This window comes from Erinaceus europaeus, chromosome 2 (assembly GCF_950295315.1).
Source record: "Erinaceus europaeus chromosome 2, mEriEur2.1, whole genome shotgun sequence".
In the NCBI taxonomy this organism is placed as follows: Eukaryota; Metazoa; Chordata; class Mammalia; order Eulipotyphla; family Erinaceidae; genus Erinaceus; species Erinaceus europaeus.
The window spans coordinates 137,465,564-137,490,718 of record NC_080163.1 but is presented as its reverse complement, the minus strand read 5'-3'; the positions used below and the strand labels follow the sequence as shown (position 1 = coordinate 137,490,718).

Below are 25,155 nucleotides of genomic sequence, written 5' to 3'. Positions count from 1 at the left end.
CTCAAGTAAAAAAATTGTTAATGATGTTTCTTATAACTCAGTGAAAAATATCTTTAAATGACACTATTTAAGCTGAGGATGTAAGAAATCTAGGGAAAAAATTAGCTCATGCATATTTGTGACATGTTAACCATACTTTTAAATCTGTATCCAGGAAAGAATTTGGAATGGTATTATATGGGAGTTTCATTTACCCATCCTTTCTTTGCAATGTATTATTTAGTGGTTAAAGTTATTCTCTTGTTTCTGTCACTATCAGTTTCTGTTCACAGGAAGAGGAAATAGGTCCTTCTGTCAGTAATTTGGCAAAAGTGCTGGAAATCCCATTATCCCTGTTGGAGAGAAAACAAAACCACCCTTGGTATGCGAGGACCTGGCAGGCTTCATAGAGACAGATGAATCCTACTAGAAACTTCCAGTGAGAGGTGGTTATTTGTTTTCTGAGGTAGTGACCATTGTCTAAGTGAATCTTTTGTCTATATTGAATAATTCTTGAATTTAATTAACATTTTCACTGAACAGTTATTCCCCCCCAAAGCACACTTTTTGGTATAGAAGATGTGGGATGAAGAAGAACAAAAAGTAACCTTTTGCTATAAAGAACACATGTCTTTTATGTACTTTATATGGAATTCTATGCATTTGGGAAGAGACCACATTTATCTGGAGAGGTGAGAACTTGAACACTACAATTTATGGTGCTCTTTTGTTTGTTTGTTTGTTTTGGCTTCCAGGGTTACCACTGGGGTTCAGTGCGTAACAGTACGAATCCACTGCTTCTGGAGGCTATTTTTTTCCTTTTGTTGCTGTTGTTTTATTGTTGTTGTTATTATTGTTATTGTTGTTGTTGGATAAGACAGAAATGGAGAGAGAAGGGGAAGACAGAGAGGGGAAAGATAGATACCTGAAGACTTACTTCACTGCTTGTGAAGCGACCCCCCCCCCCCCCGCAGGTGGGAGCTGACGGCTCAAACCAGGATTCTTTTTTTTTTCCATCTTTAAAAAAATTTTTTATATTAATTTATTTTCCCTTTTGTTGCCCTTTTTTTTTCATTGTTGTAGTAGTTTTTGTTGTTGTTATTGATGTTGTTGTTGGGCAGGACAGAGAGAAATGGAGAAAGGAGGGGAAGACAGAGAGGGGGAGAGAAAGGCACCTGCAGACCTGCTTCACTGCCTGTTAAACAACACCCCTGCAGGTGGGTAGCTGGGGGCTCAAACTGGGATCCTTATGCCGGTCCTTGCACTTTGTGCCCCCTGCACTTAACCTGATGCACTACCGCCTGACTCTCTCAAACCAGGACCATGTGCACTTAACCTGATGAGCTACTGCCCACCCCCTTGGTGCACTTCTTTTTTCCTTTATTGATTTAAAAATGATCAAGAAGACCATGGGATAAGAGTGGTACAATTCCACACAATTCCCATTGCCAGAGTTCTATATCCCATCCCCTCCATTGGAAGCTTTCCTATTCTTTACTTCTCTGGGAACATGGACCCAGGATCATTATGGGGTGCAGAAGGTAAAAGGCCTGGCTTCTGTAATAGCTACCCCACTGGACATGGGTGTTGGCAGGTCGATCCATACCCCTAGCCTGTCTCTATCTTTCCCTAGTGGGACAGAACTCTGGAGAGGTGGTAGTTCTAGCACACATTGGTGAGGTTGTCTCCAGGGAAGTCAGGTTGGCGTCATGGTGGCATCTGCAACTTTGTGGCTGAAAAGCATTAAGATATAAAGCAAAAAAAAAAAAAAAATTAAAAAAAAAAGATATAAAGCAGAGCAAACTGTTTAATAATCAGGAACCTAAAGGCAAGAATGCAGCAGATGAGATTTGAGTTCTCCATTTTGGAAAAAGCTAGTAGGTCTATTTTAGGTATATTCCAAGAAGCCCATGACTTTACTAATTTTTGCCTGCTTCCAACAGCTAACATGCAGGTGGGCCAAAGGTATTGTCTGGGGAGATGGTATCAGAATTAGAAAAAGGACTAGAAAGCTGGATCAAGGTAGAGAGTAGCTCCCAAATATGGGAAAAGTATATAAATATTGTTAACTGTAAACCACATTGGTTTGATCTGGGGTCCATATTCAGCACAGGAGCCTGTGTAACCTCTGCATCCCTGTAGGTCTGAGCTTGCATTCTGTGGTCATAGCTAGGAACATTCTGGGCTGCACTCACTGAAGGAACCGTCTTCCTCAAGTTGCAAAGTATGTTGACCCAACCTCCCTTTGAGAGTGGGGCAGTCCCTATCATAGTTGATCCACATTGAGGGCAAGGTCCTGTAGAAGCCCACAAGAGGGTCCACTATGTTGTTCTTTTTGGAGATAACCAGTGAGAGAGGGATCTGTTAGAGGTCTAGGCCCATCATGTCTGTATAGGAATTCCAGGATTCCTTGACTAGGGCCATGGATGTTGGAGTGGCCTAGTAGTGATCAAAAGAACCATCGTTAAAGTATTCTGGTCTCCAGTCATTATTTGGCTTTTGTAGTCCTTATTTTATGTGACATGGCAGGACTTAACACTGATTGACAGAAGTGAAATAGGAAGTATATAAGGAGGGTGTATCTAGATCTAAGCAGAAACTATTTGATTAAGTATGCTGCACTTATTGAGTCGCTGTAGACTATTGTGCACTTTTACTTTAATATATATATATATATTTTCCCCTAACTTATGGATACATGTGCTCTATCTCATGGGCCCTGAGCTATGTGTAGGTTCTGTGGCTTTGTTAGGAAGTGCATATGGTGCACTTCTTATTTCTTTAGCCAAAAGGGAGATGCTGTTGGCTAGTAGAGAAGTCATTGTTACTAACCTAAACTGAAAGAAACCTGAAGTGTTAGCTAATTTGAATGTTTAGGTACCATTACAGAAAGACTATCATAGTTGTTTATTATGATTTTAGGTTCATACTTCACTATGGGATGAAAAAACTTTTTACAGAGGCTTACCCTTTTCTTTTTAATGGGTTTGAAGGGAATTGTATTTTATTTTTGACACTTATTGTATTATAAAAATCTCTAGTCACTGATATGTAAAGGTGGAAACTTTTAACTTTCTCTCTTAAACAAAGCAACTCCAGGGAACTTTTTTAGAACTATAACCTCTCAAATAGTCGTAGAGCTTTGAAAAATGAAATGCTTTATTTTATGAAGCAGTTTGGGGGTCAGTTTTCCCCCTAAAACGCAGGCTTTTATGTTGTGTAGTTTAAAGACCAGCTGTTAACTGAAACCAACCTTCAACAAAGTTGCATAAAGTTGTGTTTCCTATTAGTCTTGTATCTTTCCTATTAGTCATTTATGAAAGGATATAGGAACATCTAAGAGAACTCCAAACAAAAATTGAAAAACACATGTCTAAACCATATTGTCTTGGTATTTAAAAGTTTTTTTCAAAGGAGTTTAATAATTATTAAAACTTGTGTTGATAACTCATCACAAAACTATTTGTGGTAGCTTGTAGTAGAATATTGGGGTTTTACTAGAATTTCAGAGAATTAAAAAAATAAATTTGTTCCTGAGAGCACTGCAAAGAAGGAACTATGACATTTTCAATAGTTGAGCATGTATGAACCTCTGAAGGTATGTTTATTATGTTGTCATGGTGAGCAATGAATTAAAAAAATAACAAAACTGTTACTCAGGTAGTTGTGACTTACTGATAGTTATCTTTACAAGATTTCCATGCTGACTTAAGTAAAGATCTTCAGGGGGAAAAAAAAACAAACTTTATTTTTCAAATAAATTCAGCCAAGACCCTACAGACTTCTATGACATTACACTGAATTATTATTAATGTGCACTGCTGTGAGAATAATGCTTACTGCTGTTTAACAATAACGCCATCCTCTGGAATTTCAGAAAAGTGGTAGGAAAATGAGAGGCAGATTTAAGTGGTGCTGCTGAATTAAATGTGCTGTTTGACAGCACAACATTTTTATTGTTACTTTTGAAAAGTTGTATAGAAAGAGACTTGTTATTTGGGGTCAGGTCACACGTGGAACTGGTGAAGTTGTTTGAGATGCATTTTTGACAAGTTAAGGTATTTGTGGCTCCTGGCCAGGAAAACGCGCATTTAACCTACTGTCTTTGTATAGGATACCTGATTCCTCTCCTCCTAAGATTATTTGTGGCATTTCTTAAAGTCAAGGATAAGATCTTGCAATGGTCTTCCTTTAGACTTTAAGAATCTGTTATTCAGGGCCAGTGAAATAGCTCACTTGGATAGTGCACTGTCATGTGCACTACCCAGGTTCAAGCCCAACCCTCAGTACATCAAAGGAAACTTGGGTACTGTAGTGCTTTTCACTCTCTGTCTCTACCTCTGTCTTTCTTGTCTCAAACAGAACAACAAATCACTGCTCAACAAGAATTTGTTAAAACCAAATAGTGCTCTTTAGCATTTTAAAGTTGGATGTTTGGTAGACTTGCTTTGATATTCTTTATTATAATTTTTTTTTTTTTTGCCTCCAGGGTTATTGCTAGGGCTCAGTGCCTGCACTATGAATCCACTTCTCCTGGAGGTCATTTTTTCCCATTTTGTTGCTCTTATTGTTGCCTTTGCTGTTGTTATTGCCATTGATGTTGTTGTTGGATAGGACAGAGAGAAATGGAGAGAGAAGGGGAAAACAGGGAGAGAAAGACACCTGGAGACTTGCTTCACTGCTTGTGAAGTGACCCCCCTGCAGATGGGGAGCTGGGGGCTTGAACCGGGATCCTTACACCGGTCCTTGCACTTTACGCCACATGCACTTAACCTTCTGTGCTATTGCCCATCCCCCTATAATCTTTTAATTTGCAACTGTCTTTACATCAAGGTTATTTAGTCTACATTTTCAATGTATAATCAAATGTATATTCCCAGTAGTATTTCCTCCTCTGTCTCTCTTTTCCCAAACTCTTGCTTCTAGCCATGCCAGACCATTGGTTATTTTATGACTATGCCTTCTAATATCTTTCTTCTTGAGTCCCTGATATCTTATATGACGTTGGCCATGCTATTCACATGGAATACTCTTATGCTAGCTCCTGTGTATTCTGTACAGTCCAGATCACATTATATCACTGTTGGGAATAGTTTTCAAATCCCCACATACACTTTTACCTGGAATTAACTTCTACTCCTACTTTTTTTTTTTTGCCATGAGGGTTATTGCTGGGGCTTGGTGCCTAAATGACAAATCCATTGCTTCCAGTGTCCATTTTTCCTTTATTTTTTTATTTGACAGAACAGATAGAAAGTGAGGGATGGGGAGATAGGGAGAAAGAAAGACACCTGCATATCTGCTTCACCATTTGTGAAGGGTCACCCCTGCAGGTAGGGAATGGGGGCTTGAACCTGGATCCTCACACATGATAATGTGTGTGCTCAACAGGGAGCACCATCACTGGGCCTGCTACTTTCCTATTTTTAAAGTTATTTATGACTGTTCCTCCCTTCCTTTCATGAATGATAGGCTCTGGGAATGAGGGGCAGCGTGATAACACACACACACACACACATACACACACACACACACACACACACACACACACTGGATTCTTGCACATGAGTGATTGTCGTATGCTTTACATTGGCTTGTTCTAGCCCTCCCCCTCCAAGAGAATTGGATGAGTCCTGTTAATTTCGCGGGCCTGCTTGGCCCCGCCCCAAGGGACCCTGGGAGAGGGTTCCGGAGTCCGAGAGTTCCTGAGTTCCCCAGTGACAGAGTTCCTGAGTTCCGGAGTTCGAGAGTGCGAGGGTGCGAGAGTTTCTGAGTTCGAGAGTAAGGGAGAGGGTTCCTGAGTTCCAGAGTTAAAGAGAGAGTGCTTGCGCCGCTGCAAAGAGACAGCAGAGTTCTGTTTGGTGATTAGTTTGTCTTAGTTTGTGAATCGTTGTTCCTGAATAAAGAAATACAGCTGCCCTGCCCAGCCGTTGTCTCCGCGTCTCTGTTACCCGCCGTGAAGCAAGCCCGGCCAGAGCCTCTGGAAATTTTAACAACAAGTGATTTTACCATTCCAGGATGACTTAAAATTTTTTTAATTTAATGTTTTAATGAGAAAGAGACATATATAGAGAAAGACCAGAGCTCTGCTCAGCTTGGGCATATGGTGGTGCTGGGGACTGAACCTTGGACTTTGGAGCCTCAGGTATGAGAGTCATAAACACTATGCTGTCTCCCCAGCACAACCCCCCATGACTTTTTAAATTTTTTTTATTTAGAATGGAAGGGGAATAAATTCAACATTCAATATTGCTTCATCATCATCTGTGAAACTTCCCTCAGTGCTATGCTGCTCCCATGTAGTATTATGGCTTTATTTTATTTATTGAATGTGTTGGACTTTTTTTTTCATATGAAAAAGTACTGTGAGTTATCTGGGGCACTGTGCATAGTAAAGCTCTTGTTTTGCCAGGTGAACTATCTCCTGTCCTCAGCAATGTGATTGTTATTGCTATACTCTGCATCTTGCCAGGCAGAGCAGCTAATGTGATGGTATAGTGTAGGCAGGAGATAAGTCTTCAGCAATTAGAATTCAGTCATTGGTGATTATAGATACCTTATTACATGAGGCATTTAAGGAAGCTAGAAACTATTAGTCATTTCATTATATAACTATTATTATTTAGAGACAAAGGCAGAAAAGCAGAGAGAGTAAGAGACCACAAGCAGTGAAATTTCCTTTATTGCAGTGGGGCCAGGCTTGGACTTGGGTTGCACACATGGCATACACTATCCAAAAATCACTTGATTTTAATATTGGTGTATGAGGTTTAGATTCATTAGGCAGTACTCATGGCCACTAGGGTGACAGGTGTCACTATAGAATGGAGTTGATGAGGTTTCTTCTGCTGTGTAAGTCCTCTGCCTCTTATCCCTTTGTATATGCCTTCTGTGTGTGCCTCCTGATGGGGTGGGAAAAAACTGACAGTGTAAAGACTGGTATTTTAGAACATTTGAAACTTTTCCCTAATTGCCTTTGGTATATTTTCCAGTTAATCTTTATTTTTGCACAAATTTATAGGTTTCTTAGAGATTAGCTAAAACCCATCTTCTTGCCGAGTCAGAATTTACTTTGTAGGCCTTACTCATTGTGTCTGTTTCAACAAGTGAGTGCAGTGGAAGTTGTCTTTCTGACCACTAAAGGAAAGCTGGGGAGAGGATAAATAGTTTTTCTTCCTATGATAGCTTCTCCTTCATTTTGGTCAGGTTTCCTCTAAAATCTTCTCTTTTCTGGATAATTCCTTCTATATGCAAACCCAACTCCTAATCTAACAAAACTAATGGTAAATTACTCCTAATTAAATTTAACCATCTCACTAATGACTAGCTACCACTCTACTTTTTCTTTCTGAAGTCTGGCTTGGAAACTAGCTGTTTAGCTGTCAGAAAACTGACCTAGAAAGGGTCATGTGAGATAGAGGCCTGAGTCAGCACTTGGCAAGCCAAAGTCAGATGAAAGCTAAAATGGTGGTGGTGCAGAAACTGTAAATTAGGAGGAAGCTGTTATAGAGAGGACAGAGCAGAGCCACACATAAGAAATAACAACATTCCTGCTGTTTGGGGCTGGGGTAGGGAGGAGAGACTACATGAGACAGAGAGAGAGAGAGAGAGAGAGAGAGAGAGAGAGACAGATACTGTCAGTTCCCCAAAGTGGGGCATCATGAAACCAGGACTGGAAGCTTTCTTTCAATGTCATCCACTATATTGGCACAGGAGAGGGTATGCCAGTAACTATAGGAAGAAATGGAGAAGAGATGAGTAATTTGTTGCTTATTTTTTGAGACAATCACAAGTTTGGATTATGGATGTTTGGGTTCTATTTATAATAATAATTACTGCCATTTACTCTGATGTGATTTGGGGCCAGTTAATCTTTCTGGACTTTAGTTTCCTTATATATAGAATGAGCACAGTATTTGCTTGGATATTATGGGTTGTTGAGAGATCAAATAATGAGTATAAATCATTTCAATTAAAATAGCACACTACACCAAAATGTTAACTATTATTAAATAAGCTAATGGCTGTGCTTATCATAGAATCTGAGAAATTAATTATTCAAGTCTTATTGCTGAAAAAAAATTGAAATATGGTGATTAAGATTGGGGACTCTAGAGTCAAACTACTTGCCCATTTCCAAGCTAGACTATCTCCAGCTATAGGAAACAAATTGCATAAACCTTCTTGGTTTCTTTGCTTATCAAATAGGGGGATGTCAATAGTGGTATCTGTTGCTTCACAGATACCACCTGTAAAGATCAAATGAATTAATATATATAAAATATTTAGAAGAGGAATAGAAGGTATATCAATAATAATTATTATTATACCTCTGACTTTAATCATTCTTTATGCATTTGTTAAGACAAATTTTATCTTTAAAAAGTTATTGAAAATGTGGTTTTGGAGTTCCGTAAGGACTAATACAATGGTATAGATTTGCGGGGCCAGGCAATGATGCATCTAATTGATCTCACACATTACAGTGCACAAGGGCCAGGGTTTAAGATCCCAGTTCCCACATGCAGGGGGTTAAGCTTCATGAGTGATGATGCAGTGGTTCTTCTTCTAGCGTTTGCCCTTCTTCCGTAGCCAGTCAACAGCGTCAGGTTGAGCCTGATGTAAAGTTTCGAGACCTCCTTTGAATCTGGAGAGGTGGCAGTCGTTGACTATGTGGGTCATAGTCTGTCTGTAGCCGCAGGGGCAGTTCGGGTTGACTCTGGCTCCCCAGCGATGGAACATAGCCGCGCACCGGCCATGGCCTGTTCGATAGCGATTGAGGAGGGCCCAATCATAACGTGCTAGGTCAAAGCCGGGTTGACGCTTGCAGGGGTCTGTGATGAGGTGTTTGTTCTTTACCTCAGCTGACTGCCAACTCTGTTTCCAAGAGACTGGAACAGAGAAGTTCAGTGTAGGCATAGGGGACCAGATTGGGTGACGAGACGTCAAGCGTTGGACAGGGTGGGCGAAGATATCCGCGTATATTGGCAGGTCCGGTCAAGCGTAGATGTGGGAAATGAACTTAGATGATGCCGCATCCCAACGAATATCTGGCGGGGCGATGTTGCTAAGAACTGGCAGCCATGGAACCGGGGTGGAACGGATGGTTCCAGAAATTATCCTCATGGAGGAATATAATTTGGAATCGACCAAGTGGACATGGGGGCTACGGAACCATACTGGGGCACAGTATTCTGCAGTGGAATAGCATAATGCCAGAGATGATGATTGTAGTGTGGAAGCGCTCGCGCCCCATGAGGAGCTGGCCAGTCTTGTAATGATGTTATTCCTCGCGCCCACCTTTGCTGCAGTTTTTATGAGATGTTCGTGAAATGACAGAGTGCGATCGAGAGTAACGCCAAGATAGACTGGCTGGGCTTCATGCCGGATTCTCGTATCGCTGCAGTGGTGCAAGAGTCTGTCTCTCTCTCTCTCCTTCTCTAACATTATTCCCCCTATCAACTTTTGCCCAGATAAATAATTAAATAAATGTTTATCTTTCCTGCAGGCTATGGGAACCTGAGGCCTTTTTAACTATAAGTAGACTGTCTTAATCACTCATTGACCAAGAGATAAAATAGGGTGGGGGATAGCTAGCACAATGGTTATGCAAAGCAACTCCTATGTCCTGAGGGTCTGAAGTCCTGGGCCTAATCCCTGCTGGAGCTGAGTGGAGCTGTGCTCTGTGGCCCTGTGTTTTTTTTTTTTTTTTTAAATAAATCTTGATTTCTGAGGGACTTACTCACCCTTTTTCCTAATTTATCAGACCGATGTGAAAAGGATCCTATTATATAGCCACACCTCCTTACCACCAGGAGTGTAGATTTCCTCTCCCCCCATCTCAGTACAGTGCTGAAGGGTAATAGCAGTGGAGACCCACAGTTGTAAATTGGTGAGGCTTAAATTCTCCTCCTTTTAGCAGTCTTTTTGTTGATAAAACTCAGACTGGAGGTGGTGTTTCAACTGGCAGGTTGCAGCAGCTCTCTTAAGTGCAGATTTTATTTTATTTTTTCTTACTTATTTATTTATTTATTTATTTATTTTAAATGTATTTATTGGGGAATTAATATTTTACATTTGACAGTAAATACAATAGTATGAACATGCATAAAATTTCCCAGTTTTCCATATAACAATACAACCCCCACTAGGTTCTCTGATTAAGTGCAGATTTTAGCTCCAGGAATTTCTCCTTAAGTCCCTCTGTCCAAGAGCCACATGTGTTTGCACTCACCTGTGGCTTGGTGGGTTCCTGGAGTGATTCTAATCTTATTTTGTTGTGTTCTCAAGTGATCCTCTTTGCTATTCATAGTTGATTAGGGAAAGCAGAATGTAGGAGTCACTACTCTTTAGCCATGCCTCCAGAAGTCCTCTAAATAACTATTATATTTTAAAAGGTATAGATTTGTATGGGTGCATAGAAGCCATGAAGTGATTAAGATCATCTTGGGAGGCTATAAAGAGAAAAGAATTAGATCTCTGGATAGGGCCTTGGGGATAGAGGAGATTTTGGTGTAAGATAGTGCCCAGAGGAACATTAGCTAATAGGTAATATTAGGCAACTAATTCTAACTAGTAATTGTGAAGAGATTGTATGTATTAAATAGTACTTGAAGTTTCCTGTTCATTTATTTTCTTTATTTTCTTTTCTTTTATTTATCTTACTAATAAAAGGAAACACTGACAAAACCATAGGATAAGAGGGGTACAACTCCACACAATTCCCACCACCAGAACTCTGTTATTCTATTCTATTATTATTATCCTATTCTTTAGCCCTCTGGGAGTATGGACCCAAGGTCATTGTGGGATGCAGAAAGTGGAAGGTCTGACTTCTGTAATTGCTTCCCCACTGAACATAGGCATTGTCAGGTCGATCCATACTCCCAGCCTGTCTTTCTCTTTCCCTAGTGGGGTGGGGTTCTGGGGAATCGGAGCTCCAGGACACATTAGTGGGTTATCTGTTCAGGGAAGTCTGGTTGGCATCATGCTAGCATCTGGAACCTGGTGGCTGAAAAGAGAGTTAACATATAAAGCTGAACAAGTTGCTGACTAATCATGAACCTAAAGGCTGGAGTAGTGCAGATGAAGGGGGGAGGCGTCTCCGTTTTGTAGATAGCTAGTAGGCATATTTTAGTTATATTCCAAAGAGCCTGTGGCTATACTAGTTTTTTTTTTTTTTCCCTGATCCTGAAATCTGATATGCAGGTGGATCCAAGTTATTATCTGGGGAGATGATGTCATGGCTGGAAAAAGAACAGAAAGCTGGATCAGGGAAGAGAGTATCTCTCAAATATGGGGAAAATGTATAAATACTGTTGACTGTAAACCCCATCAATTTGATGTGATTTGGGGCCCATATTCAGCTTAGGAGCCTATGTAACCTTTGCATCCCTGAAGATCCGAGCTCATATTCTGTGGTCATGAGTAGGAATGTTCCAAGCTGCCCCAATATCAGGACCCATCTTCCTCAGCTGTAGCATAGAGTATGTTGTCCAGTCTGCCTTCAGAGGATGGAACATTCTCTACCATTGTTGATTCAAGTTGAAGGCAAGGTTCTATGGGGCCCACAAAGGGATCTGTTTTGTTTTTCCTGATAGAGATGACTGGTAACAGTGGAGAGAGGGATTTATTTGAGGTCTAGGCCTATCATGTCTGTTTGGGAATCTCAGGACTCCCTGAATAGGGCCTAGCTGATGGGGTGGCCTGATCTGACTAAAGAGTCATTGTTAAAGTATGCCAGTCTCTTGCCCTTATTCAACTTTTGCAGTCCTTGTTTTGATAAGGATAGTTTGAGAGTGAGTGTGGGAAGGATAATGGGAAATAGGTGAGGAGGGTATCTAAGTCTAAGTAGACACTATTTCATTATGAGCTTTATACTGACTCACTACAGACTATTGTGTACTTTTGTTTTTAGGTATATATTTTGCCCTAATTTATGGATACATGTGAACATAAGCTCTATCTCATGGGACCTGGTCTATATCTAGGTTTTGGGACTTTGTTAGGAAGTGATCAACTGGAATGGAATTAGAGAATACTATGAAAGGAAAGGTCTCACCGAGTAATGAGGCTGAAGGGTTGATATTCCATGCCTTATGTCTCTGGAAACAGTCTAAAGTGAAGCATACTGAGGTGCTACTCATTGTGTTGATAAGGTTGGGATCAACAGATGCAGTATTATTTGGCATAAATGGAGAAAAGCATGTAGGAAAATGAGCCCCACTCTAGAGGTTCCAGGACTGGGGGAAATATAGGCTCTATAGAGAAAGTGGGAGGTTCCTGCTGTCTTAGCGTTTAAGAAGGCAATAGATAGTGATTGCTATAATCATATTGCTTGACAATTGGGTTAACTTTGAAAAGTCCCTTTGTTAGGATTTGCTGTATCATACACAACATCACCATAATTTATGTCCTTTGACATTATTTGTATATAGCTGTGCCACCGGTTGCTTCTGTTCTTCCTGGTCTAAGCTTTTAAGAGAGTCAGCATATCAAAGACTCAACCTATGGTCTGTGCATTAATAATTTTGAGACATTCAATCAATTTTCCCCCTCTCATATTAATTAAATAATGATTTATGTGACTACAAATTAATGAGAGTGTATATAAACTGTCGGGCATTAAGCTAGCTCCCCTGAATTCCTGATACTGTGGCTTATTTACATAATCATTGTTTTGCCTGAAAGATCCCCACCCAATTCCATACCTTTGATCTATCTTCTTTCTACCTCAAGACCCACCCTGCCTGCAGGGTAACATTAATTCCACCAGTTAAAACCTTTTCAACAGTTGCTAAGGAAGTTTCTAGCCCGCTTTTTCCTTTTCTCCACCCCCTTTCCTAGCCATTTCCTTTTCTGACTTGCCACTTCCGGTTCTATCCTATAAAAGCATTGTCTCTGGTCAATAAAGACACATAAAGGAAGAAAGAATACATTAACAGTAGTATTAATGGTCATCAAAAAGGATTGGGGATACAAATGAATTTCATGCCTGAGGCTCTGAGGTCCCAAATTCAGTCCCCAGCATCAACATAAACCAGAGCTGAGCATGTTCTGGTGTCTTTCTCTGTCTCTGTCTCTGTATCTTTCTCTCTGACCTCTCTCATTAAAAATTAAATAAAAAAAGGACAAGGGAAGGAAACTATAATTTTGAGGATGCGCAAGTATTTTCATTAAGGCATTTTGACTCAGAGGACCACTAGTATCTGTTGCTTTGTGTACCTTACAATTCTGAAATGCCCACCATGAAAATGTGTCAGCATGTAGTGTTTCCATAATTCTTATATGTTCTGATTTGTCTGGTGACCTGGGAGTAGGGAGCTTGTTGTAGACAATATATCCTCCTTTCCTTCTCTGATCAAAATTTGAAGCAATCACATCCAAAGCTAGGCCAGCTATAGCCTTAGCCTCCTCTTCAGAAGCAGCCAATGGAGAATTGACTTCAATAAGATCCAGTGCTGACAGTAACCCTGTGTTGTGTATTTACTCAGCAATATGTATACCTTCTCTATAGGTCAGTTTCCCTACAATAGGAGTTCCTGTTGCTAGAGTCAGTGTAGGGTCAAATGCATCAATGTCAAAACTCAGATGGGTTGGCCTTTGTAATTTGCCAATCAGTAGGTCAAATGTCTGTTCCATGACCTCTTGTCGATACCATGTCGATCTAAGTCTCTCATAGAAAAATATTGGATATTATATTTATTTTTTAAAATTTAAAAAATTTATTTATTTTTAAATTTTTAAAAAAGATTTTATTTATTTATAAGAAAGATAAGAAGAGAGAGAAGAACCAGACATCACTCTGGCACATTTGCTGCTGGGGATTGAACTTAGGACCTCATGTTTGAGAGTCCAAAGCTTTATCACTGCACTACCACCTGGACCACTGGATATTATATTTCTTTAGGATAAAATGTTTAGGAGGGTCCACATGACTTAGACCAATATATGCAGTAGTTGGGGAGGAGATATAAGGTTTGATCCAGGAAAATCCTAGAAGTTGTGGTACCTTGTCCTGTAGTTCTCTGAGAAGAAATGAAAGTGGCTGCCCATGAAGATTTCCAGGTGAAGTGGTGAGGAATGTATTGATGTCAGCATGGGCATTAACCCAGATCATATAAAGATCTGGGCAGTGCCAGTCATGGCCACTAATGGTACCAATTGCTAGCCTGTGATCTCCTTTTGCTGTGACACAGCTGTAGACACCTAACACAGTGCTACTGATGACCTCAGCCAATTCCTGGTTCTCAGTGCCTACTGAGCAAGAATTCATTGTAGAGATCATTTTCCAGAACTGAGGTAAAACTCAAATCTCCAAAGCCAGTTTCTCTCACCATGACTGGACCATGTTCCACTTCTCTCCTTTTCTGTCCCTATGAGAATGGGTCTCTGATCACTGCCACAGAGTGAATGGACTTCTTTTAGAAAGGAGCTTATTTGCATCCAGAGGAGATACAAGAGGCTCTGGAGACACGGGATAAGCAGAATGGGATGCACATGGGCCGGGTTGCTCTGTGCCAACTTGCTGCTTTAAATGAGTCCATACATATTACTTTTTTATGACTTCCATAATGAAGTACCACAGATGGAGGTTGGGGGCAGGTGACCAAATAACAGAAACTAATTTTATTACATTTACAAAGACTATTAATTCAACATTAAGATGTCAGCAAGTTAGTTTTTTCCTGGGGAGGCACACTTCAGTGTATATTGGTGTGTTTCCTCATTATGGGATCTGTGGTTAAGTGGGTAAGAAAAAAATAAGATACCTCTTAATGCCTCTGCTAGAAACTACCATACTATCTCTTCTGTCCACATTCTGTAGTTATTTATTTTCTTTATTCCCTTTTGTTGCCCTTGTTGTTTTACTGCTGTAGTTATTGTTGTTATTGATGTCGTTGTTGTTGGATAGGACAGACAGAAATGGAGAGGGGAAGGAAAGACAGAGGGGGAGATAGATAGACACCTGCAGAACTGCTTCACCACCTGTGAAGCAACTCCCCTGCAGGTGGGGAGCCGGGGGTTTGAACCAGGATCCTTACGCTGGTCCTTGCGCTTTGCACCGCCTGTGTTTAACCTGCTGCACTACCGCCTGACTCCCCACGTTCTGTAGTTTTAAACAGGTCACATCACTATGCCCAAACCAAGTCAACAGTCAGGAATGGGAAGCTATACCCTATCTATAAGTGAGTGAAGAATAGGGAGGAAAGAAAACACTGAGAACAAATAACATAATCTACTACCTTATAATAAGGAATCTTAAGTTTTTTTAAGGGTGGTGAATTAGTTCACTTGGTTAGTGCACTGCTTTGATATGTGGGAGACCCAGGTTTGAGCCTGGTCACAATCACATTGAAGGAAACTTCTCTCTCTGCCTCTCTCTGAAAAACAACCCTCAAACCCCCCAGCCCCCCAAAGAGTAACTATAAAGATGAAGTAGCACTAGAAGGGGGTGCCTTTCCTACAAATAGGTAAATCACATGTAATTGTCAGGCTTCATTATCTTCGACCTAACCTGATGTCAGTATGGGATAAATAAAAATGCCCTTCTCCAGATCAGCTCCTTGGCAATCTCTGAATGCTGTCTTTGTGCATGCTATTGTCTCTGCTGAAAGCTTTTCCCCATTTTTCTTTTCCTTGATAACTGCTATTCATCCTTCAAGAGTCAGTTCAAAAGTCACTTTCTCTGTGATACTTCTGTTTCCCTGAGGCAAAGCACGTATTTCCTTTTTCTGTTCTTTCACAGCACCTTTGTTTTAGCTTTTATTACTTTTTAAATTATAACTTTGTGTATCTCAGATATCAGCTTCTTTCCTGTCCTTTGGGCCCAGCATTGCCATGATCAGTTTATATCCTGGGCCCACAGGAATGTGAGGATCAGCTCTGCTTTGGACTCATAGACTAAAGTGGCCATTACCACAGCAAACCCCAAAATGATAACTGCTACCATTACTTACTACATGGAAATAAAAACTAATCATAAAATTTTGATTCATATATATGAAAGTATTAAGAGAAAAGTTGATTTTGGAGGGGAGGTGGAGAAAGATTTATGCTATATTCCAAGTCTATAGAAATTCCTTCTAGACAATTCTGCTTGCTTCTCAAATTTCTTTTTAGCCACGGGTGATTCTTTCACTGCCCAGAAATGCCCAGTAACTGGCTATTGCAGGGAACTTGCTGACTGGTGTGATCTAAGAGATGCTATTCTTCTCTTAGAATTTTGAGGTATGGGTGCTCCTTGGAGCTTGTACATCTTGGTCCTAGACTAATTATGCTTTCTATGCATATCTGTCTGTTCCCTTGGAACCTTCAATTGCTATTTTTTGTTATTCCAAATAATTTGGTTTGCCCCATTTATACTCACAACTGTGTGGTTACATTCAAGCCAGAAGAGGGAAAATACTTCTGAAGGAACTCTAGCAATCATTTGTGGCTATTTCAAGAAGCCTTTTGGGGGTTCAGTGAAATAGCTCATTTAGCTAGTATGCTGCTTTGTTATGTATACAAGCCAAGTTTGAGTCCAGCCCAGAATGAATTGAAGAAATCTTTAGTACTGTGGACTCTTTCAATTTCTCGCTGTCTTCCTTGTCTCTAGTTTTAAAAAATAAAAAAGCCTTTGGTGGACCCATATGCTTAGATGTAGCCTGTCAAAGTATTTTATAAACCAAATTAATCTCCTCTAATAAGTTTTTGTTGTAGCTCTTAGTACACTGCAGTTTCCTCCATATTACAAACTTGTTCACTTGCCTGTTTCCTTGCTAGATGTTCTTTAAGGAAGGAAGTTCAAAATACTCTTTTTTTGTATTCTGATATCTGTGACACTACCTGTGATACTGCAAGGGCTTCAAAAATGTTGCCTCAACAACTAAACATGTACAATTCTGTATTCTTTATTTTAAATTGTAATCAGGAAGCCAATGGGATGTGAATCAGAAACTAGTAAATATGTTTCCACATTTATAGAGTTGAACTAGAACTTTTATTTTATTGAAGCTGAACTAAGTTGAAATAAAGCTTCTTGATATTTTCATTATAAATAAGTAAGAATTGCTTACTGACTTAAACCAGATATAAACTGCATTACTGCTGGACTCAAAGTGGAACTAATCTGAAAAGTGTACTAGCTTACTCTCTAGTTACTTAGTAAGGTACTTGGACATTCTATAAATATGAAGTTGTCATTTCATTGAGAGTCTAAATATATTAACTCTTATGTGATATCTTTTTTTTCTTCCAGTGAGAGAATAGGATTTAATTCCACTCTGGCATAGTGGAATTATTCTAGTGCAGATTATTTTACCTCTCTCATTCTTTTTTTTTTCTATTTTATTTTTTTTTTATTTAAGAAAGTATTAATTAACAAAACCATAGGGTAGGAGGGGTACAATTCCACACAATTCCCACCACCCAATCTCCATATCCCACCCCCTCCCCTGATAGCTTTCCCATTCTCTACCCCTCTGGGAGCATGAACCCAGCGTCATTGTGGGTTGCAAAAGGTAGAAGGTCTGGCTTCTGTAATTGCTTCCCCGCTGAACATGGGCGTTGACTGGTTGGTCCATACTCCCAGTCTGCCTCTCTCTTTCCCTAGTAGGGTAGGGCTCTGGGGAAGTGGAGCTCCAGGACACATTGGTGGGGTCTTCAGTCTAGGGAAGCCTGGCCGTCATCCTGATGACATCTGGAACCTGGTGACTGAAAAGAGAGTTAACATACAAAGCCAAACAAATTGTTGAGCAATCATGGACCCAAAACTTGGAATAGTGGAGAGGAAGTGTTAGGGGGGTACTCACTGCAAACTCTAGTGTACTTCTGCTTTCAGGCATATATTTTGCAGTAGTTTACAGATACGTGTGAACATATGCTCTCTCTCACAGAAACTGGTGAATATCTAGGTTTTGGGACTTGGAAAAGCTTCTGCACATCCAAAGAAACTATCACACAAACAAAGAGACCCCTCACAGAATGGGAGAAGATCTTCACATGCCATATATCAGACAAGAAACTAATCACCAAAATATATAAAGAGCTCAGCAAACTTAGCACCAAAAAAGCAAATGACCCCATCCAAAAATGGGCAGAGGATATGAACAAAACATTCACTACAGAGGAGATCCAAAAGGCTAACAAACATAAGAAAAACTGTTCTAGGTCACTGATTGTCAGAGAAATGCAAATTAAGACAACACTAAGATACCACCTCACTCCTGTAAGAATGGCATACATCAAAAAGGACAGCAGCAACAAATGCTGGAGAGGCTGTGGGGACAGAGGAACCCTTTTACATTGCTGGTGGGAATGTAAATTGGTACAGCCTCTGTGGAGAGCAGTCTGGAAAACTCTCAGAAGGCTAGACATGGACCTTCCATATGATCCAGTAATTCCTCTCCTGGGGTTATACCCCAAGGACTCCATATCACCCAACCAAAAAGAGGTGTGTACTCCTATGTGTCGTATGCTTTACATTGGTTTGTTCTAGCCCTCCCCCGCCAAGAGAATTGGATCAGTCCTGTTAATTTCGCGGGCCTGCTTGACCCCGCCCCAAGGAACCCCGAGAGAGGATTCCTGAGTCCGAGAGTTCCTGAGTTCCTGAGTTCGAGAGTTTCAGGGTTACAGAGTAAGAGAGAGTTCCAGTGGAAGAGTTTCAGAGGGTTCCCCAGTACCAGAGTTCCAGAGTTGGAGAGTTCCCGAGTTACAGAGTAAGAGGGAGTGCTTGTGCCGCCGCAAAGAGACAGCCGAGTTCTGTTTGGTGATTAGTTTGTCTTAGTTTGTGAATCGTTGTTCCTGAATAAAGAAATATAGCTTCCCTGCCCAGCCGTTGTCTCCGCGTCTCTGTTACCCGCCCGTGAAGCAAGCCAGCCCGGCAAGAGCCTCCGAAATTTTAACAACACCTATGTTCATAGCAGTGCAATTCATAATACCTCTTTCATTCTTACACATTCATTCATTCTCTGTTTTCTTGCTTATAGCTAAAAACTCATTTATGAATAAGACAAGGTAGGTTGGGGGAGGGAGGATTCAGGTCCTGGAACATGATGGAGGACCTAGTGGGAGTTGTATTGTTATGTGGAAATGTTATGCATGTATAAACTATTGTTTTTACTGTTGGTTATAAACCATTAATCCCTTAATAAAGAAATACAAAAAAAGAATAAGACAAGGTTAATCGAAAGATAGGATTAAGAGATTTTGAATGGTAGTGGGGGGAACAGCAAAACAAACCAGGATAGGAAAAATATTGTTAAACTAGGAAAACCTTCATATCTAAGTATGTGCCCCAAAGTCTTACTTTGCTGATTGATATTATAAACCTTAATAAAACTCAAGTATTTGGAAGCAATGGAGATAATATTTAGTTAAATTGGATGTGGTGGAAGAAAGGTAAATAAATTCTGAGAGAAGAATTTTTGCACTTAAGTTTTCCAAGTTTCTTTTTCCTTCTTCATTTGTGAAAAATGTACTCTGATTTACCAATAAAAACTATCATTTTTTTCCTCTTCAGTTATTTGAGTTTTCTGTAATTTAATGAGCAGCTTCAGAATTGTGGACTTTAATTTGGATCTGTGGCTCATTTCATAGAAAGTATGTTCATTCTGTTAAAAATAATATATATAACTCCAAGTATTTTTACTTTATGGTGAAATGTCACACTACCTCATATGTTATTATAGCCTGGTGATAACCTCTTTAATTCTCCCATGATTTTGTGAGAATTTAGGAAGGTTAATTAGCTATCCATTGATCTTAGTGGAAGAAGATTAAAGTATGTAATGCTATAAAATGTCCTAGTAGGGTATGAAGGCAACACCACAAGGGGGTACAATAACCTGATCAAATTTCTCTTGGTAGGTTGACTTAGGTGAAATGATTAGAACCCACAGAGATAAAATATGCTAATTCATCACAGCAAGCTGGGAACGTAAGTAAAATGATATAACTAATATACTTTTATGAGATGTAGAAAGATTTAGTAAGATCATTTGTAGATTATATTGGTGTTCCATTTAGACATATTGGGTTTAACATTCAGTATTTTTAAGAAAGCAGAGGATACCTGACGTATGTATTTTAGTAACCTTTGAATGAAGAAGTGAATGTCATATTGTGGATCTTGATCAGGGCTCTTTATATTAGTTAACTCTGATATCTCCTTTAAATACAGCTAGAATTAAGAGTTTAGACATTAATTTCTATAGGTTTACAGCATAAAAAGTTTTCAATATGTTATTCTTGGGAAGGACATTTATCAGGGAAGACTTGTTTTTTAAAAATATATATTCTGTAATTTTTTAAAATTATCTTTATCTGCTGGATAGAGACAGCCAGAAATCAAGTGGTAGGGGAAACAGAGAGGGAGAACTAGAGACACCTACAGCCCTGCTTCACCACTCCCAAAGCTTCCTCCCTGCAGGTGGGGACTAGGGCTCAAACCTGGGGGCCTTGTACATGGTAACTTGTGCACTCAACCATGTGTGCCACCACCTGTCCCCCCCACCTCCCCTAGAAGACTTGTTTCTTAATGTGCCTCTGAGCATTAATATGTCTTATTTACTATGAAACTTATTTAACAGTTTTGTTTGATTATTCGTTGTGTAGTTTGTAATACCTTTGATTGAACAATTCTTTTATTTACTCTTTGTAGATGCTTATATAGTCTACATGGTCAAAGGTTTTTTTTTTTTTGTATAAGATCCTGATACTCTCATGTGTTTATGTCTAATTTTTGTAGGTATTGCTCACATAGTGAGTGCAGTGGGCCAGGAATAATTCATCTGTGTGGTAGAATAATTACTTACAGTGGTCAGGGAGGTGGCACAGTGGGTAAAGCATTGGATTCTCAAGCAATGAGTGAAGTATTGGATTCTCAAGCATGCTACCACCTGGCCCCTATTTTATTTATTTATTTTTAAATTTTGCTTATTTATCTGTTTACTTATTTATTTTTCTTATTGCCACCAAGGTTATCATTAGGGCTTGACGCCTACACAATTAATCCACTGCTCCCTGTGGCCATTTCCCTCCCTTCCTTCCTTCCTTCCTTCCTTCCTTCCTTCCTTCCTTTCTTCCCCCTCCCTTTCTTTCTTCCATTCTTTCTTTTATTTCTTTCTTCCTTTCTTTGACAGATAGAAGGGAGGGGCTATAGAGAGGGTTCAAACGGGAGACATTTGCAGACTTGCTTCACTGCAAGTCTCCCTTCCTTCCTTCCTTCCTTCCTTCCTTCCTTCCTTCCTTCCTTCCTTCCTTCCCCCTTTCCTCCCTCCCTCCCTCCCTCCCTCCCTCCCTCCCTCCCTCCCCCCTCTTTCTTTCTTTCTTTCTTTCTTTCTTTCTTTCTTTCTTTCTTTCTTTCTTTCCTTCTTTCTTTCTCTGACAGATAGAAATTGAGAAGGGAGGGGCTATAGAGAGGTTTCAAAAGGGAGACATTTGCAGACCTGCTTCACTGCTCATTGAGCTTCCACCTTGCATATGGGGACCAGGGACTTGAACATGGGTCTTTGCACATATTAATGTATGCACTCAAACCAATACACTAACACCCAGTCCACTATTTGTTTTATTTTAAACTGACTTTACTGGTAGGCATAACTTTGTTGCAGGTATACAGTTTCATATTTCCCTATGATAGATATTAGCACACCACATCCTTTTCTGTCTAATGAGAGAAAGAAAAAGTGAAGAAGAGAAGAAGAAGCAGAAGCAGCAGCAGAAGAGAAACATTTCTCAGAGCATCCATGGAGTACTATCTTTTTTCTTTCCTTGTTCTCATGTGGTGCAGGAAATTGAAGCTATGCCCTCGTAGATGCAAGGCATTTGCTGTTGCTGAACTATCTCCCCAACCTCAAGATGGATTTATTAGTATGATGGCCTTTTGCTGGCAGTTAGTTCTCAAATTTGTTTCTCAAATCATATGCATAATTTTATCTCTTATAGCCTAAATAAATACATTTTTTATCTGTTCTAGAAAAAGTTATTTCCTAATGATGGTACATATCATTTCAGTTTGTACTCTGTGTATCCATCTTACTGAGCTAGGTCATAGTTGAATTGAATACTTAGTTCCCAGTATTACTGAACTTTGAGCCATTGAGAACCAGTCTCTTCTTTCTCTTTGAAGTTTAATATATTGTGCTTATTATGAATCTATCTTAAGAGATAGTAAGAAATAGTTTATAAAACAGCTTGTATAGGATCAACACATTTTTATAAGCCTGTTACTGTCATGGGGTTCATTTTTATTAGTGATCTAATAATGATTAACAAGATTGTAGGATAAAAGGGGTACAATTCCACACAATCCCCACCACCAGAATTCCATATCCTATCTCCTCCATTGAAAGGCTCCTTCTTCTTTCTCCTTCTGGGAGTATGGCAAAAATTCTTTACAGGATGCCGAAGGTGGAAGATCTGGCTTCTGTAACTGCTTCTCTGCTGAAAATGGACATTGGCAGGTGGATCCATACCTCCAGCCAGTTTCTGTCTTTCCCTATTGGGGCAGGGCTCTAAGATGGTGAAGTTTTAGGACACGTTGGTGAGGTCATCTGCCCAAGGAGGTAAGGATGGCATCATAGTAGCATCTGCAGCTTTGTGGCTGAAAAGTAGTAAGATATAAAGCTGGGCAAATTGTTTAATAATCCTAAAGGTAAGGATAGAGCACATGAAACTAAAAGTCTTGGTGTGGGAAGAAGATAGGAGGTCCATTTTAGGTATATTCCAAGAGGCCCATGACTTCAGTAATTTTTGCCTGAGTCTGATAACTAACATGCAAGTGGACTAAAGGTATTGTCTGGGAAGATGGTGTCGGAGTTGAGACTAGGACTAGAAGGTAGAGAGTAGTTCCCAACTATGAGGAAAGTATATAAATACAATTAGCTGTAGACCCTATCGATCTGAACTAGGGCCCATATCTATTCAGATTTAGCACAGGAACCTGTGTAACCTCTGCATCCCTGTCAGTCTGAGCTCATAGTCCATGGTCACAGCTAGGAAAATTCTAGGCTGAACTCATCTTAGGACCAGTCTTCTTTGAGTGGCAGAGTAGGTGTCCTAGCCTCCCTTCGGAGAGTAGGGCCTTCTCTACCATTGCTGTTCTACATTGAGGGCAGAGTCCCACAGAATGCTTATGATGATGTTCCTGATGGAAGTGACCATTGATGGTGGGGAGAGGGATCCATGGGGGCCAGGTGGTGCTCACTGGTTTAAGAGCATATAGTATGAAGCATTAAGGACCTGCACAAGAATCCTGGTTCAAGTTCCTGGCTTCCCACCTGCAGGAGGGTTGCTTCACAAGTAGGTGAAACAAGTCTGTCTCACTATCTCCTCCTCTTCTCTCAATTTCTCTCCATCCTATTTAGAAAAATGGCCACAGGAGCAGTGGATTTGTTTTGCAGGCACCAAGCCCCAGAGACTTCCCTGGAGCAAGGGGGGGGGGCGCAGAGATTAAGATCCATTAGAGGTCTAGGTCCATCATATCTATGTGGAAATCCAAGGATTCCCTATCCCTTTTTCATATGAGTGGATTTTGGAATTTCATCAGAGGTTCTGATGAAATTCCTGCTTCTAGGGAGTTGGGCAGTAACGTAGCAGGTTAAGCGCATGTGGCGTAAAGCGCAAGGATCGGAGTAAGGATCCCAATTCAAATCCCTGGCTCCCCACCTGCAGGGGAGTCGCTTCACAAGTGGTGAAGGAGGTCTACAGGTGTCTCTCTTTCTCTCCCCCTCTCAGTCTTCCCCTCCTCTCTCCATTTCTCTCGGTCCTATCTAACAACGATGACATCAAGAACAACAATAAAACAACAAGGGCAACAAAAGGGAAAATAAATAAATATTTAAAAAATTTCTGCTTCTGATGAAAGATAAAGTAGAGAATCCATGGGGAACAAGCAGGTTGTTGATTATAATGGTGGACTGACAAGTTTTGGTGTGGAACCAAAACTGTAGTGCCATGTTGGCAGGCATTGGGTCTGTTTTGTTCACTACTCTTTCCATGGAGTCTGACATAGTACATGTCACATGAAAAGCTCATGTTAACTATGTGCTGAATGATTGAAGTGAAGAACTGAGCCTTGAGACTCAGTGAGACTGGTCAGGTGACCTGACTCCTTGACTTTCCTGGGGGAAGCACCTTTGACACTGACTTGCAGCACCATGTTTCAGGGCATGTCTTTTGTAATAATGAATATTCATACAGGTATCTAATATTGCTACTTCTAAAGTAAAAGGCTTTTCTTAAGGGAACTGATATTTTTTAATTTTCTTTGATAATGCTTGGGGGAACTAGAGTAAACTATTTCACCTTGCTTTTTATTCTTCCAACAAAGTGGAAGACTGGTTACCACAGCCTGGTTCAACATAATTTTGATTTTTGTTGTAGGAGAGGCTTGAATATCCTATAGGCAGTAGTGGGAGAGTACTTGGATTAAAAGAGTTATTGATGAGTTAGACCTTGGGTATGCAAATTGTGATGAGGTTAGCATTTTGGTTCCAGAGGAGGTACACTTTTTCTGGAATCTCTTCGTAAGAAACAAGACTTACTAGTCTAAACATTTCCTTATTTTCAACTGCCATGTCCAGTGGACACCATTAATAATGTATGCACTTCCTAAATATCTTTTTTAAATATATTTTTTAAAACCAGGCTTCCCTGGATTGAAGACCCCACCAATGTGTCCTGGAGCTCTGCTTCCCCAGAGACCCACCCTACTAGGGAAAGAGAGAGGCAAACTGTGAGTATGGACCGACCAGTCAACGCCCAATGTTCAGCGGGGAAGCAATTACAGAAGCCAGACCTTCTACCTTCTGCAACCCACAGTGACCCTGGGTCCATGCTCCCAGAGGGCTAGAGAATGGGAAAGCTATCAGGGGAGGGGGTGGGTTATGGAGATTGGGTGGTGGGAATTGTGTGGAGTTGTACCCCTCCTACCTTATGGTTTTGTTAATTAATCCTTTCTATTTTTTAAATTTTTTTAATGTTTATTTTATTTATTTATTCCCTTTTGTTGCCCTTGTTGTTTTATTGTTGTAGTTATTATTGTTGTTGTCGTTGTTGGATAGGACAGAGAGAAATGGAGAGAGGAGAGGAAGACAGAGAGGAGGAGAGAAAGATAGACACCTGCAGACCTGCTTCACCGCCTGTGAAACGACTCCCCTGCAGGTGGGGAGCCGGGGTTCGAACCGGGAT

The 25,155-nt window shown here is 40.2% G+C and overlaps 1 pseudogene; it reads right to left on the bottom strand.

The window, feature by feature from the left end:
• Positions 1 to 24,542, bottom strand: part of LOC103114874 (arginase-2, mitochondrial-like) — a 32,287-nt pseudogene extending 7,745 nt beyond the window's left edge.
• Between the last annotated feature and the right edge of the window lie 613 nt (positions 24,543 to 25,155).